This window comes from Electrona antarctica (genome assembly GCF_951216825.1).
Source record: "Electrona antarctica genome assembly, chromosome: 5".
Classification (NCBI taxonomy): Eukaryota; Metazoa; Chordata; class Actinopteri; order Myctophiformes; family Myctophidae; genus Electrona; species Electrona antarctica.
In genome coordinates, this window is record NC_136810.1 from 21,460,731 (window position 1) to 21,478,007 (window position 17,277).

The following is a 17,277-nucleotide window of genomic DNA, read 5'->3' on the forward strand; positions in this document are numbered from 1 at the left end:
CCCTGCCTACAGAAACTAATCAACCCTCCAAAAACATCCTCCCAACCCGCACCCTCAGATCTGCAAACTAATTCCTGCTCCAGGTTCCTGACACCAATCTGCGCACCATGGGGGACCTGGCCTTTTGCTCGGCAGCACCAGCGCCTACGGAACAGCCTCCCCGTGGACTTGAGAGTGCCGCAGACTATTGAATCTTTTAAAACAGGCCTGAAAACGTTGTTTCGGAAGGCTTTCTCGTGTTGAATTTCTCGTTTTTGCACTTGATTATTTTTTGATAACCCTGTTTTTAACCTTCTGTGATTGATTATATGTTTTTAACCATGTAGCACTCTGAGATTCCCTGTGAATGAAAAGTGCAATACAAATAAAATGCATTATTATTATTATTGGCTGAGTGAACCATGTGAGTGAGAACGTAATGCTGAGACGGCCCAATCAACGTCCGGCAGCGACTGCACTGAGGTTTCCTGACTGAACTTGCTCTGCGCATGTCTGTGACAGCTGCGATGCTCATTTGCGGTGTGGGATCGGGGGGTTTTGGTACAGTGAATGAGACAAGAATGATCAGACCGGACCGCTCACATCTGTCTATGTAAATACTGTAGGTTCACAAACACCACGCACGCACGCACGCACGCACGCACACACGCACAGTAGGTTGACAAACAACACACACACACACCTGTTCTCTGCTGGGGATTACATCCAACCACACCACTTCACTGGCTGATATTGCTGCTGCTATAGTAAGTGAGTAAGTAAGTGCATTTTATTTATAAAAGCACCATTCGAAACAATGTTACAATGGACACAATATAAACAATCAAGTTAAAAAGTGGATTTAAAACAAAAACAAAACATGAACAAGAGAGTCATATATAACAACATGGGGAAAATGTTTACGAAACTTCTTATTTATTTATTTTAACCTGCTCAAAAATGAAAAATGTTGACTGACTCAGCATGTTTTAAAGCAAAAGGAAGGACGTTCCATATAGTGTAGGAACAACTACTGCGAAAGGCCGGGCCGTCCCAGGTATCTTTAGAAGACCTTTGTCAGAGGATCTGAGAGCTCTCACATTGTCCACTGGGGCAGAAGATCTCGGAGGCAAATATTGTACTTTTACTCCACTACATTTAGCCTATTTGAAAATGTTCGTTACTTTCTAGATTTTGATTATTATTCCAAAACATACAGTAACAACTTCAGCCCTACATACATTTCGGCCATTCGAAAATAGCAGATCTACAAGCTCACAATGTGTCGCCTCGCGACGCATTGTGAGCTTGTAGATCTGCTATTTTCAACATATTTGTAGACATTTTAAAACTAGAAATGAGACATTCTGCATAATAATGAGTACTTTTACTTTTGGTAAATGTTTAAGTACATTTTGATGCCAACACTTTTGTACTTTAACTCAGTTAAAGTATTTCTACATTATAGTATCGATACTTTTAAAAAACATTTTAGAGTGGGGGTGGCTCGATCAGGGGTAGAGTGGCAGGACGGTAACCGTGAGGTTGACAGTTCGAACCCTGTGGGCTCCCCCAGAGTTAGTGTCGAAGTGTCCTTCATGAGCAAGACACTGAACCCCTAATTGCTCCCGATGTGCAGGTTGGTGCCTTGCATGGTTTCCGCCGCCATCAGTGTATGAAACTATGAATGTGTGTTGTGAATGGGTGAAAGCGCCTTGGATAAAGGCGCTATAAAAATGCACCATTTACCATTTATTTGAGTACTTTTCCCGTCACTGCTACTTTCAGACTCTCATTCACGGGGGCCGGGGGGGAAGGAACGGAACGACCCGGGGGGAGGGGGGAGGGGAGAGAGAGAGAGAGAGAGAGAGAGAGAGGGAGAAAAGAGGAAGTTATGAGAAAAGGAAAACCAATATGGTCACAGTCGGAAGGATCTGTTCCGTTTTAAAGGGGATTTTTCTTTTTTACTTTTAGAATGTGTCAACGAGTTCACGCCTGCATAATGACATAGTTATACTTAAAGCTAGTGGTTGTCAACGTGCGGTCCGAGGACCCCCCACGAGGGGTCCTCGAGAGGGTTCCTGAGGGTCTCCACCATGCTATGGATTATAGTTGCAGCACATACTATACTATTTGAAATACAGCCAATCTACAAGCTCACAACACGCTTATAGATTGTTGTGTATAGCATTTTTGCTAATCCCGGTGTATTTAAATCGCAAATATTTGTAACGACAACATCATAAAATGTCCATAGACTTGGCCACACACACATGACAGCACCGGCGGCACACGAAAAGACAGATGTTGGGAGGGGCCAATGGCTCAAAAATATAAAGAAATCACCCCTGTGTGAAGTGAGGGGCGCTTTTATCATTACACATCATCTCATGAACAACTGGATTTGTATGTGATTGGTTGGTTAAATGTACATCATATTTGGCGGACATTTGACCTAATGTCTCCTTTCATTGTCAATGGCAAATATTGAGACGTGTATTTGGACAAAAGCTGTATATAGGAGAGGCTATAGCGCCCCTCAAAAATATACGAAAGCTATACGAATCAGTCAAAATCTCTACAGATGGGGGACTGCGGCCAAAATTGTGGGGGTCCCTGGAACAACATTATTTCCAGATGGGGGTCCTTGACATGAAATATTGAGCACCACTATAGGTATTTCAGAAAACTGTCAGGATTTTATTTCGACATCAGGCCTAAATGGGTTAAACGGGTGCCGATGACCCCCCCCCCCCCCCCCCCCTCTGCGTAACAGTGGATTAACTAAGTCATTGGCCAGAAAGATGCATTCTCTGAATGATTGTCTGATTAGAGCTAATGTGGCCAGCGGCGTCACCTCCACACAGCAGCATTCCTTCTGCCCCGGCCGGCCGTTCTAATTATGGATGCAGGAGATGTTTTGCAGCTGATTTCTCCTCATTTAGCCTGAAAAGAAGAACCCCCCCCCCCCCCCCCCCCTCCCCAAAAAAAAGGAAAAAGAGTGATTATTGTGTGGAGTGAGGGAGGGCCTATAGACGACTAGACGAGTGGAGTAAAGTAACTAGTGACTTTATTTTCCATCACTGGTGGACTTCTCTCGGTCATTGCACTCCCAGGGACGTTTGACTAAACTTTAACTGTTGCCGGGCAACAAAAAAAGAAGAAAAGAATACAAGAGCACATGATGACTCGTGCGGGCCATGACTCCCATGTGATTGGTTGATAATTGCCATGTTTGGAATGATGGAAGAAAAAAATAAATAAAACAGATTCTTTGAGGTACTGTACTGTACTGTACTGTACTGTACTGTACTGTACTGTACTGTACTGTACTGTACTGTACTGTAACATGAAAGGGGAGAAACGACATCACTGATTAAGCCAATAGGTTATTTCCACATCCAGACCTGTTGATCCAGAAACCCACACATTAACTATAGCCATCGAGTCTTTTCAAGTCTTCACATGTGTCCCAACTTTGATGATGGAGAGAACCACCACACTCACTCCAGAGGGCCACTATATCTCCACACTCACTCCAGAGGGCCACTATATCTCCACACTCACTCCAGAGGGCCACTATATCTCCACACTCACTCCAGAGGGCCACTATAGTTCCACACTCACTCCAGAGGGCCACTATAGTTCCACACTCACTCCAGAGGGCCACTATAGTTCCACACTCACTCCAGAGGGCCACTATATCTCCACACTCACTCCAGAGGGCCACTATAGTTCCACACTCACTCCAGAGGGCCACTATAGTTCCACACTCACTCCAGAGGGCCACTATATTTACACACTCACTCCAGAGGGCCACTATATCTCCACACTCACTCCAGATGGCCACTATAGTTCCACACTCACTCCAGAGGGCCACTATATTTCCACACTCACTCCAGAGGGCCACTATATCTCCACACTCACCCCAGAGGGCCACTATAGTTCCACACTCACTCCAGAGGGCCACTATATTTCCACACTCACTCCAGAGGGCCACACTATTTCTCCCCTGTGTGCCCCAAATGCAGCCTGACCAGCGCCCTCTATGGGTCTTATTCACTATAGCTGAAGCTGGGACTAGCAGGCAGGCGGGCGGGCGGGCAGGCAGGCAGGCAGGCAGGCAGGCAGGCAGGCAGGCAGGCAGGCAGGCAGGCAGGCAGGCAGGCAGACAGACAGACAGACATTATGTGAGTGTTTGTTAATGTATTTAACACCCCGAGCGGCATAAACAGAGTTCTCCGTCCTATCAAATAGTAATGCTCAGCACTCAGGACGGAGATTAATAAAAGGACGGAGATTTATTGATATCAAAACCGATTGCATCGCTCCACAGGCTGGGAGCGTCTGTGACAGCTGTCAGAGGGCGCTTGCGCACGCAGCGACCAGCAGAGAGTAGACGGATTGTTTGTTTGTACTGTTTACTGTTGTAACGTCTATCAATGTGTTCCTATGCGGATTACCGACAAGTCTAAGAGTCTCGACAACCGACCTTGTCTGGCCGTTGAAGAACGAGATCTTCACTCAAGAGAGAGACTGATCCAGGGATCCTCTCGCTAGTTCATACTACTAGCCGAGAGTGGCTACGCTAACTCAGCTAAGCCTTTGGGTGCTTCACTTTCAGGACTGGAGCCCCGATCATCATCGAAATCAACAATGGACTCTTTTGCCCTGTTTATGGTGTTGCTAGCGCTTCATTTAGCCTGGGGGCTTGAACACACTCAACTGTCTCCCAGTCGATCTAGCCGAGTCCAATACAACAGAGAACTCTTACTCCGCTGGAATACACAGCAGGACCCACCAGCGGATCTTATTCTGCCCAACCCAGATGACCTTCTGAGACCCGCCGGCCTTAATAATCCTCCGGGAGGACAACCGCACAAGACGAGGAAGCGAGGGAGAAGAGGAGGTGTTCGCCTGAGGAAAAAACAACCCCTGACGCGCACCCCGCTGCCTTCCATCATCCTCTCCAACGCGCAATCCCTCCGCAACAAATCCGAGGAACTTCAGGCGCTGGTCCAATACAGCCACGACTTCAGAGATACATGTATATTAGCCTTCACCGAAACTTGGCTATCCGAACTCGACTCCGACGCCGACTGGGCCATCAAGGGGTTCGGGACACCTATCCGACTGGACAGAGATGCCAAAATCACGGGCAAGTCAACCGGCGGGGGTGTGTGTTTATATGTTAACGAGCGATGGTGTAACTCTAAATCTGTTATCATTCGAGAGAGGAGGTGTACACCTGATATAGAGCTACTTGCTATATCTTTAAGACCACCATATCTGCCTAGGGAGTTCCCCCAGATATTCATCACGTTAGTTTACATCCACCCAAGAGCTAATGAAAACAACGCATGTGAGCAGATACACCAGGTTACACAAAAGTTACAACTAATCTCCCCGGATGCACCGAATATCATAATCGGTGACATGAACCATTGCTCTTTAAAAAACACATTGAGAGACTTCCACCAGCACGTTACATGTCCTACTAGGGGCTGTAAGATTCTAGACCTGTGCTACAGTAATGTTAAAAATGCATATAAATCACTACCCCTCCCGCCCCTGGGTGGATCTGACCACAATTGTGTGCATCTCATTCCTGTCTACCGCACCGCATTACAAAGGGGTAAAGTGCAGTGCATTCGCTATAAGAACTGGAAGGATGATGATGCCTGTCAGACTCTCCAGGGCCTCCTTGACTCTACGGATTGGGACATGTTTGTCGAATCATCCGCTGACATTGACGAGTTGACTGATGTTGTCACTAGTTGGACCTCATATTGTGAAAACATTGTTATCCCCATTAAATGTGTCAAAGTGTACCCCAACACCAAGCCGTGGGTATCTAAGTCCCTCAAATCACTTCTTCAGCGGAAGAACAGAGCCTTTAAGGAGGGGAACCATGTAGAATTACGCAATTTGCAAAAGGAAATTAAAAGAGAAGTCAGGGCTGGTAAAATGAAGTACAAAAACAAAATTGAAGCTCAACTCAAATCAAACAACCTGGGCTCTGCCTGGGCAGGGATGAAAACAATTACGGGGGTGAAAGAGGGAGAAAGGAAAAAGGTTGAGCTGCCCAACTTTACCTCTGATCATCATTTGGCTCAGAGCCTCAATGAATTTTATACTAGATTCGATGTCCATGACTTCAGCAATAACCATTGTGTGTTAAGAAACAGTCTGCAGTCAGCCCCCCCTTTAAAACCCTTTTTTGATGAACAGAGTGTTATCAAGTCCTTTAAAGGCTGTAAGCCTGGGAAAAGTCCCGGCCCAGACAATATTGGGGGTCACCTGATAAAGACCTGCGCTGAACAACTAGGCCCTATCTTTTACTATATATTTAATCTATCTCTTTTCCAGCAGAAGGTGCCATCCCTCTGGAAACAGTCCACTATAGTTCCGGTGGCCAAGAGCAATAAGCCCCAAACGCTCAATGACTTCAGACCTGTTGCTCTAACTTCCTTGATCATGAAACAATTTGAAAAACTAATCAAGTCCGAGCTCGTGGCAAAAACTGAGCGCCTACTGGACCCCCTCCAGTCTGCGTATAGGGCTGGAAGGGGTGTTCAAGATGCACTTGCCACCTTACTTAACCTCTTGCACAAACACCTTGAAGGTAGTAAAACCCATGCCAGGCTGCTCTTTATTGATTTTTCCTCAGCATTCAATACCATACAGCCCCATGTCTTGGTTGATAAACTGGTTAACTCATTTGGTATAGATCCTTGTCTGGCGGGCTGGATTCTTGACTTCTTAACTAACAGATCTCAACGTGTAAGGGTTAACGAGATACTGTCTAGCTTCCTGTCATCTTCTACCGGCTCGCCCCAGGGTTGTGTTTTATCTGCCTTTCTTTACATTCTTTATACCAACGATTGTGTTAGCCATTTCCACAACAGATTCATCATTAAGTACGCTGACGACTCGGTCATCGTCAGCCTGCTTGATAATGATGAGAACTGTCACGGGCAAGTGGTAGACGACTTTCTATCCTGGTGTGACAATGCTTTCTTGCAGCTTAATGTCTCTAAAACAAAAGAGCTATGCATAGATTTTAGACGTTCCCCACAATCCCCCCAGAAGAGTGTTGTCAATGGACAGACTGTAGATATTGTACCCAGTTACAAATATCTAGGCACAACTATTGACGACAAGCTGAAATTTGACCTAAATACCGATGGAATGTATAAAAAAGGTCAACAACGCCTGTACTGTCTAAGAAAATTGGCTAAGTTCAATGTCGACAAGACTCTGATGAAACTGTTCTACAGTGCCTACATCGAGTCCATCATTTCTTTCTCGATTATCTGTTGGTATGGTAATCTCTGCATCAGAGACAAGAACTCCCTAGGGAAAATTGTAAAAGTTGCCTCTAAAATAATCGGTTCACAAATGAACAGCCTAGATCAGATCTTTAAGAAACAGGTGCTTAACAAAGCCCTGTGTATCCGATCTGATGCTGCTCACCCTCTACATGGAGAGTACATCCTTCTCCCATCCGGCCTTCGCTTGCGAGCCCCTTGTGCCACAAAAAACAGGCACAAACATTCCTTTGTCCCTGTCTCTATCTGCACACTAAATGCTGCTGTGGGTAGATCTAGGAGATTATGATATGATGCTTATGCTTATGATAAGCACTTTTACGTACTTACTTCATACTTTTTACTTACTTTATTTGTCTCGTGCCTAAATGCCTATGCACTCGCACTTTTATGACTATGGCATAGCACTTTAACGCCTGCACTTTATTGGTTATGTGCACCTTTGTACTTTGGTATGATCTGCTATGTGAACTGTTGTTTATGTGTACTTGTCTCATTGTTTAATGTACGTCTATGCTGCAACCCAATTTGCCCTTCGGGGACACTAAATAAACTTGAACCTTGAACCTTGAACCTTGTTGCGCAACATTCAATGTAATTTCCGGTTGGGACGTCATCGAAAATGTCCCCCCCCCCATTTTACTGGATGAGACCGAAAATCTTAAAACGTGAATAACTCTTGATCTAAATCATTCCGTCCAATTCTAAGCAAAGTTTATGTTTTAGGCGGTCCCGTCGCTAGTCGCGTTAGAATTAATCATACCTCCCGTTGTTATCAATCACCTCGGGAGTGTTTTGGCTACATCTAGCGAACAGAAAATATATGCTGCTCACAAAGAATGTGGATCGGCTATTTTAGAAAGAAGAAAAAGATCACACCAATGTGACGTGTGCGGTGCCATTAGAGTCAAGCACAGTTGTTGACATACCTCTGAGTGTAACACAAGAAAATAATAATTGCAAACGCAGGTCACATTTACGATGAAATCCGTCACTCAAAATCCCCATACATGGGAAAGCCCCAATAACACCCACAACACCAGAGGGAGTTCGGGTGCAGTACTTAGTTTAGACAGTTTTTGGTTTAGACTAGTCATTTAATTGGTTAGACCAGTCATTAGTCCTACAACTACAACCTATCTCAAACCCTCACCCTAAACCTAACCTCCCACGGGGCAGCACACCTAAACCTAACCTTAACCCATGTCTAACCAATGACTAGTCTAAACTACGTATGCACCCCAGGGAGTTCAACAAACCATGATGTGCAACCAACATGTGGAATGCCCTACCAACAGTCATTAAGAGATGCAAATCCCTTGACTCCTTCAAAACTGCTCTCAAAGGGCACCTACGGACGTCTGCAATTCGAAACTGGCCCCCTTAAAATCTGAATCCCCCACCCACCCCTTTTTTCCCCTCACTGTATGTTTTTTTTTGTTTTTACCTGCTCTATGATGATTTCCTGTTTTTGGCTATATAGTAGTGTATATTTGTACGTCTCTAAATGTTATGATGAATTGAACAACATGGTGGGCCCTATTGTAAACAAGTGTAATGTTTTAGGGTGTTGTCCACAGTTAACAGTCTTGTATTGAGTTGTGCTTGAAATGTACTGTACTTCTCCAAACTGTTAATACATTCTTCAATCAATCAATCAATCAGGTCTCGTGACATCATCAGGGATGGAGATCCCCTGATGTCATAGTAAATGCGTCGTGCTGTCGCAATAAGATACAGTAGCAGTGGTGGAAAGTAACTACTGTAAGTACTTTTACTTAAGTACTGTACTTAAGTACATTTTTGAGGTATTTGTACTTTACTTGAGTATTTCCAATTTCCAGTACTTTTATTTACTTCTACTTCACTACATCTCAGAGACAAAATGTGTACTTTTACTTCACTACAATTATTTGAAAACTTTAGCTACTAGTTACTTTGGCGATTTTATCATAGCGTGCGTGCGTGCGTGCGTGCGTGCGTGCGTGCGTGCGCGTGCGTGCGTGCGTGCGACTATATAATATAGTTGTAATCCTGGGTGCTTATACTTTCCCTCTGCCAACATGAATCTAGAAGAAATTAAATTAAATTAAATTAAATGACACAATTAACAACAGACATATTGTATCACTGCCTGGAACATCTTTTCAGATGGGGGGGTCCGTGGCTTAAAGAAATATATATAAATGTGACTGGCTTGGCCGGTGGTCGGACGGACGGACCGATGGACCGACGGACGGACGGACTGACGGCGTTGAAGCAAGCCGGTGCCTAATCTAATCAGCCGGGGGGGGGGGGGGTGGGGAGGGGGAGGGGGAGGGGGGGTGGGTGTTATTTCCGCTGGCAGTGTTTGCAGTGGCGGTATATGAACACTCCACAGCGGTGCTTATCGGTGCTTCAAACAGCCGACGGCAAACACTTCAATGAGAAGAGGGGAAAGGGTTCAAGTGTTTCCCATTGGCACGCTGCATGTGCAACGCCGCATAGCATGTTAGCATAGCAGTGGTTCCCCGAAGTGGGGTCCTTGAGGGAGTTCCAGGGGCTCCCCCAGCTAAATGATAGTTTGGAACCAAATGCACCCTTACGGGTCTGTAACTCTGAGAGTGTACAAATGGAACCAAACGGACCAGAGTTAAATTAACATTGATTTTACAATATAAATTGAGGGTCCCAGAGATAGATATGCCATGGAGGGGCCTGGGCTGTGGCTCAGTGGTCCAGGCACCTTGGCTGGCAATCCAGTCTGGCATTGTGCCGCGGGTTCGACTCCCGATCCCGACGGCCCTTACTGCATGTCTTCCCCCCATCTCCCTCCACACCCCCTGTCAGCCTACTGTCTGTCCCTCCATACAAAAAAATATATAAAAAATAAAGGCGAAAGCCACAACAAAAACACAAAAAATAATTGCCATGGGGGTTCTGTAATGCATGTCAAACTGGGGGGTCCTTGAAATTAAACGGGTTGAGAATCACTGCTAGAGCCGTAAAGATCTTCTCTTATGGGGATGTCTCTATAGGCATATGTTTTCAAATGGGGGTCCGCGGGGCTAATTAGTGTCAATTTGGGGGTCCTTGACATGAAAACGTTTGGGAACCAGTGGTCTATCTATAGCATGTATGAAGCTATACAGTAATGTCCATATAGCATGTATGAAGCTATACAGTAATGTCCATATAGCATGTATGAAGCTATACAGTAATGTCCATATAGCATGTATGAAGCTATACAGTAATGTCCATATAGCATGTATGAAGCTATACAGTAATGTCCATATAGCATGTATGAAGCTATACAGTAATGTCCATATAGCATGTATGAAGCTATACAGTAATGTCCATATAGCATGTATGAAGCTATACAGTAATGTCCATATAGCATGTATGAAGCTATACAGTAATGTCCATATAGCATGTATGAAGCTACACAGTAATGTCCATATAGCATGTATGAAGCTACACAGTAATGTCCATATATAGCATGTATGAAGCTACACAGTAATGTCCATATATAGCATGTATGAAGCTACACAGTAATGTCCATATCGCATGTATGAAGCTATACAGTAATGTCCATATAGCATGTATGAAGCTACACAGTAATGTCCATATAGCATGTATGAAGCTGTCCATATAGCATGTATGAAGCTACACAGTAATGTCCATATAGCATGTATGAAGCTACACAGTAATGTCCATATAGCATGTATGAAGCTACACAGTAATGTCCATATAGCATGTATGAAGCTACACAGTAATGTCCATATAGCATGTATGAAGCTACACAGTAATGTCCATATAGCATGTATGAAGCTGCACAGTAATGTCCATATAGCATGTATGAAGCTACACAGTAATGTCCATATAGCATGTATGAAGCTATACAGTAATGTCCATATAGCATGTATGAAGCTACACAGTAATGTCCATATAGCATGTATGAAGCTATACAGTAATGTCCATATAGCATGTATGAAGCTACACAGTAATGTCCATATAGCATGTATGAAGCTATACAGTAATGTCCATATAGCATGTATGAAGCTACACAGTAATGTCCATATAGCATGTATGAAGCTACACAGTAATGTCCATATATAGCATGTATGAAGCTACACAGTAATGTCCATATAGCATGTATGAAGCTACACAGTAATGTCCATATAGCATGTATGAAGCTATACAGTAATGTCCATATAGCATGTATGAAGCTATACAGTAATGTCCATATAGCATGTATGAAGCTATACAGTAATGTCCATATAGCATGTATGAAGCTACACAGTAATGTCCATATAGCATGTATGAAGCTATACAGTAATGTCCATATAGCATGTATGAAGCTACACAGTAATGTCCATGTATAGCATGTACTGTAGGCGGTGTTGATTTGTTGACAGAAACTATGACGAAAAATGTCCGTCGACTGCCTTTTTTCACTGACAAAAAACGAAATACAAATGAAGCCATGATGACTTGTTAACTATGACTAAGTAATATACATATACTATTGATGGGAGATTAATCGGCAAACACATCGATATCGGCCGATTCTAGTTGTTTTTAGATTAATCAGCATCGGTTCGATGAATCAATCAGACCGATTAATTAATCGGTCCGATTAATCGGTCTGTCTTTACAGATAAACAAGCCCAAAGTACCGTATAAGCTTGAACAGATCTACAAGCTCACAATGTTAAATATAAAAAGGTATTAAAGTTAAAGCTGACTTGCCTAAGCCTGCAGTTACATGTCTTTTTTCAGAATGGACAAAATTATTATATATTTTTTAATACAGAATGAGATCATATCGACATCGGTAATAACGGTTATCGGCCATAACAGCAATTCATTATATCGGATATCGATATCGGCCAAAATGTCTCATCAGCACATCCCTACAATATACTGACAATTTCGTCAACAAGGCTCGCCAAAATGCATTGTTAAAAATCAATCGAGATATGTCGCGAGACATGGCCAAAGCATGTCGGGGGTCCCCAGCCAAAAACGTTGAGAACCCCTGCACTAGAGGAGAAAAACTGAATGTATGTATTTATTTCTATCCAAAGTGAGTTAATAGCACAGGCAGAATCTTCACATATATACTAGAGCATGTCTGAAATAAATATCAGAGCTGAAATCGACATGTAAATATGAAACAAATGCTTAAACATGTAGCTAGGTGTAAATGTTAGAGACCACAGAAGTGAACCTTTCCTGTTTTCTCGCTGTTTCTCTGCAATACATTACTCTATAAGCCATATCTCCAAAACTGGTGGGTCAAACTGAACAACCAATATGTCAATTTGAAGCTATGATTCCCTGTTTTCATATGAAAAACAAAAACAAAAATTAAAAAAAAGAGAATCCAATGGCAGACCCTCAGTCCAATGGCAGACCCTCAGTCCAATGGCAGACCCTCAGTCCAATGGCAGACCCTCAGACCCTCAGACCCTCAGTCCAATGGCAGACCCTCAGTCCAATGGCAGACCCTCAGTCCAATGGAAGACCCTCAGTCCAATGGCAGACCCTCAGTCCAATGGAAGACCCTCAGTCCAATGGCAGACCCTCAGTCCAATGGCAGACCCTCAGTCCAATGGCAGACCCTCAGACCAATGGCAGACCCTCAGTCCAATGGCAGACCCTCAGTCCAATGGCAGACCCTCAGTCCAATGGCAGACCCTCAGACCAATGGCAGACCCTCAGTCCAATGGCAGACCCTCAGACCAATGGCAGACCCTCAGACCAATGGCAGACCCTAAGTCCAATGGCAGACCCTCAATCCAATGGCAGACCCTCAGACCCTCAGTCACATTTGGGCATGCCTGTTTCCAGTACACGACGGACGGTGTTGATTTACATGGGAGTTCTTGGGAATGTGTGGGTCAGACCGCTCCTCACTTAATATGATGGGGGCCAGGGGGGTGTGCGTGTGCGTGTGCATGTGTGTGTGAGTGTGTATGTGTGTGTGTGGGGGGGGGGGATTGGGGGGCTCATATCGGATGTCTCTAATGTCTGTCCGTCTGACATTCCTGCTTCCCTCAGGTCCATGTTCCCATCTGATGTGTGTGTGTGTGTGTGTGTGTGTGTGTGTGTGTGTGTGTGTGTGTGCCACCTACATTCACCATCTACCGTACTGCTTCCGACAGGCTGTTTAACGCACGCACTCGCACTCGCACACACACACACACACACACACACACACACACACACACACACACACACACACACACACACACACACACACACACACACACACACACACACACACACACACACACACACACACACACACACACAGTATGGCTTTCAGATCATGTAAAATAATCCTAATGGTCCCTCGCCGGCCTGGCTGTCCAGACCGGATATTGAGTGGACGTCTCTGGGACATGTGATAGTCTGAATGGAACCACGCTACGCACATCCCACGGTCACACACGCACACGCACACACACACACACACACACACACACACAGGCAGCGGCTGGACTATTTATGCACTGAAGATCTCAAAAAGATGCTTTAATCAAATCAGATTTTCTAAAAATGTATTTGCACTTATTTTATTGATGTATTTTTTTGCTAAATGCCACTCCATATTTGGGCATGCCTGACACAGAACTACATATTTGGGCATGCCTGACACAGAACTCCATATTTGGGCATGGCTGACACAGAACTCCATAGGAATAAAGGGACACAGAGAGACACATACATACATTATATTAAGAGACCTTATACATAGTATAATATACTAACATTTATACAATTTAAATTTAAATTTTTCCATTTATATATAATTGTATTTGATCTATTAGCCTATATGTAGTGTGCAGTTTTCTATGGTGGTCTGTAATAGTTACGTGTGTGTGCACACACCCAGGTGAAATCTATTGTGATGCTGATTGCTGCTGGCACTAAACTAATATAAGCTATGATGAGTAAAACTCAAACCCTCGTTGAAACCAATGTATTTCCAACTCCAGCTTGGCTCAGTCCAGGCTGCATGAACAGCGCTCGGTTTCTGCCCCCTCTATATCGTAACTCTTCTATTAGATGGCTCTGCAGAACACGACGGGGAAATGAAACCTATGCGTAGCTCTGAGACTATAGCAGGAAAAAGTGTCACATGTCCTTGAACGTCTGCTGAACTGCTTGAGCAGTCACATGCATGCTCCCACGCAGACACGCACGCACGCACGCACGCACGCACGCACGCACAAGAACGCTGGCACGGTTGTATTAACACTATAAACCTAAAGCTGAAAAATAACAGCCGGTCTACAACATCTCACAACGCTGAGACACATGGTGGGCTTGTAGATCGGGTGTTTTCAGGGCACGACAACACCGGCACATATAGGATACCTGCTAAATAATAAATACCACTAAATCATTTCCTATAATCCTAATCTGGAGAAGGAGAAGTATAGTCCGCACACTGTTTGTACTACAGTAGCTCCCACAGGAATTGTATTTAGAATATAAGGATGACACCGTTTCGACCCCTTATGGGTCTTCGTCACGTATGATAGATAGATAGATAGATAGATAGATAGATAGATAGATAGATAGATAGATAGATAGATAGATAGATAGATAGATAGATAGATAGATAGATAGATAGATAGATAGATAGATAGAGAGAGAGATAAATAGATAGATAGATAGATAGATAGATAGATAGATAGATAGATAGATAGATAGATAGATAGATAGATAGATAGGGCATGTCATCCCCATCTCTCTCCCCATTTCCTGTCAGCCTACTGTCTGTCCCTCCATAAAAAAATATAAAATAAAGGCGAAAGCCACAAAAAAAAACATTTAAAAAAATAATAATGGTGTATTAACTTTGTATTTAGGGTTTCTTCCTGGAGGATGAACCCTTGACAGTCAAACGGGCCAATGAAATAAACAGTAATATAGTGACATCACACTATCAGCCCCTCCCCCTTTATCATACAACTACAGCTGTGGGTGTTGCTTCAGTTCAGGTGGATCACCACCTCACCACCCACCAGGCAAACCAGGCATACTTAATGAATTGGTGGGCGTGCCCACATAAAAGCATGATTTTAACAAATACTGTACACTTTTTGGAAACAAATACTGTACACCTCCTTATATTATAATAATACCTGAAAAAAATTGTGGCACTCCATCTTTAAGGGGGTGGAGGAGGGATGCTATCAATCAAGGGGGGGGGGGGATGAACTTGTAAAAAAGAGCAAGTGTTTTAGATCTTTAGAGATTATTGGCAAACAGGATTTATATTCATTCTCCAGGAATGTTCGCGGCATGCCGAGCGGAGGACAGAGCAAGGCAGCGCGCGGCGCATGCAGCCGGGACCAGCCCAGGGTGCCGAGCGGAGGACAGAGCAAGGCAGCGCGCGGCGCATGCAGCCGGGACCAGCCCAGGGTGCCGAGCGGAGGACAGAGCAAGGCAGCGTGCGGCGCATGCAGCCGGGACCAGCCCAGGGTGCCCAGCGGAGGACAGAGCAAGGCAGCGCGCGGTGCATGCAGCCGGGACCAGCCCAGGGAGAAGGTCTCTCTAGACATCAGTGAATGCACCCCCAGTGTTCCAAACAGTAGCGAGCCCTGCTCTGAAATGTCACGTCCCGCTTCAAAAATAGAAGCTATGAATTATGGATGGAACACGTTGTGGTGATTTGCATATACACCACTGTTTCTCAACCTTTTCCATTTCAAGGGCCCCCTATATTATAGCTTGATATCCACCAGTTTGATACAATCTTTTTTTCCTTTTTTCCCCCAAAATACGTGGGACGACAAAATCCCCCCACAGTCTCAAATCCTCAGTGCTAATTTAACTCAGAGTCTGTGTGGTTAATTTAGCTCCATGGGGGGGGGGGGGGGTCCATTTGGTTCCAGTTTGCGGGGCTAAGATGGAAGTCAGGAAAACACCTGACATCACTTCCAGAGAGGGAGGCTGGGCGACTGGAACCCGCTGCTCCTCTGTCAGGTGATCGGACAGACATGGAACAAGAAGCAGGAACCTAAAGTGAGCTCTACGTCTGGGGGGAGGGAGGGAGGTCACCACTGGTTTCCGGCTTTTTAACAGTGTTGGTAGCTTCACTCAGATAAGAGACAAAATGGCTTCCCATGCAGTCGCCTGAGGACATGAACTTCTCGTGCGTGTGTGTGTGTGTGTGTGTGTGTGTGTGTGCGTGCGTGCGTGCGTGCGTGCGTGCGTGCGTGCGTGCGTGCGTGCGTGCGTGCGTGCGTGCGTGCGTGCATGTGTGTTGCAGCTTGTGTAAAGCCCGTCTGCAGGAATGTTGGACACATAGTTTAAAGACCTTGGACGGACGGAGGACTCGCTCACTCTGAATGGGCCCAAGAATGGCAGATATTCCGTACATTTCACATTATTCCATAACACGTCGTACAGCCATATACAACAGTACCATGCATTGTTGTGGAGGAAGCATTCTGATTTGCATAGCGCTGCGTGCGTGCGCGTATAGTACTCACCCAATAATTACAGTCACTGCCGTGACCTGGAGTCAGATCTGGCTTAGATAGATTCATATCCGTTTGACAGTTGTGGCAGAAAACACGTATTTACGTCAAATATCTGCCACTGTTCCACACTATATATATTCAGTGGTGGAAAAAGTACTCAATTGTTTTACTTAAGTAAAAGTACCAATACTGCAATTGAGACGTACTTCGTTACAAGTACAATTACTGAATTGAAAATGTACTTGAGTAAAAGTACAAAAGTATCGGCATCAAAATGTACTAAAAGTAAAAGTATTCATATTGCAGAATGTACCATTTCACAAGTTCAAAATGTATAGAAAATCTATAGAAAATAGCTGATCTACAAGCTCACAATGCATTGCATTGCGATGCATTGTGAGCTTGAAGATCGGCTATTTTCAAATGGCCGAAATGTATAGGGTTGAAGTGGTTAATGTATGTTTTCTAATCAAAATTTAAAT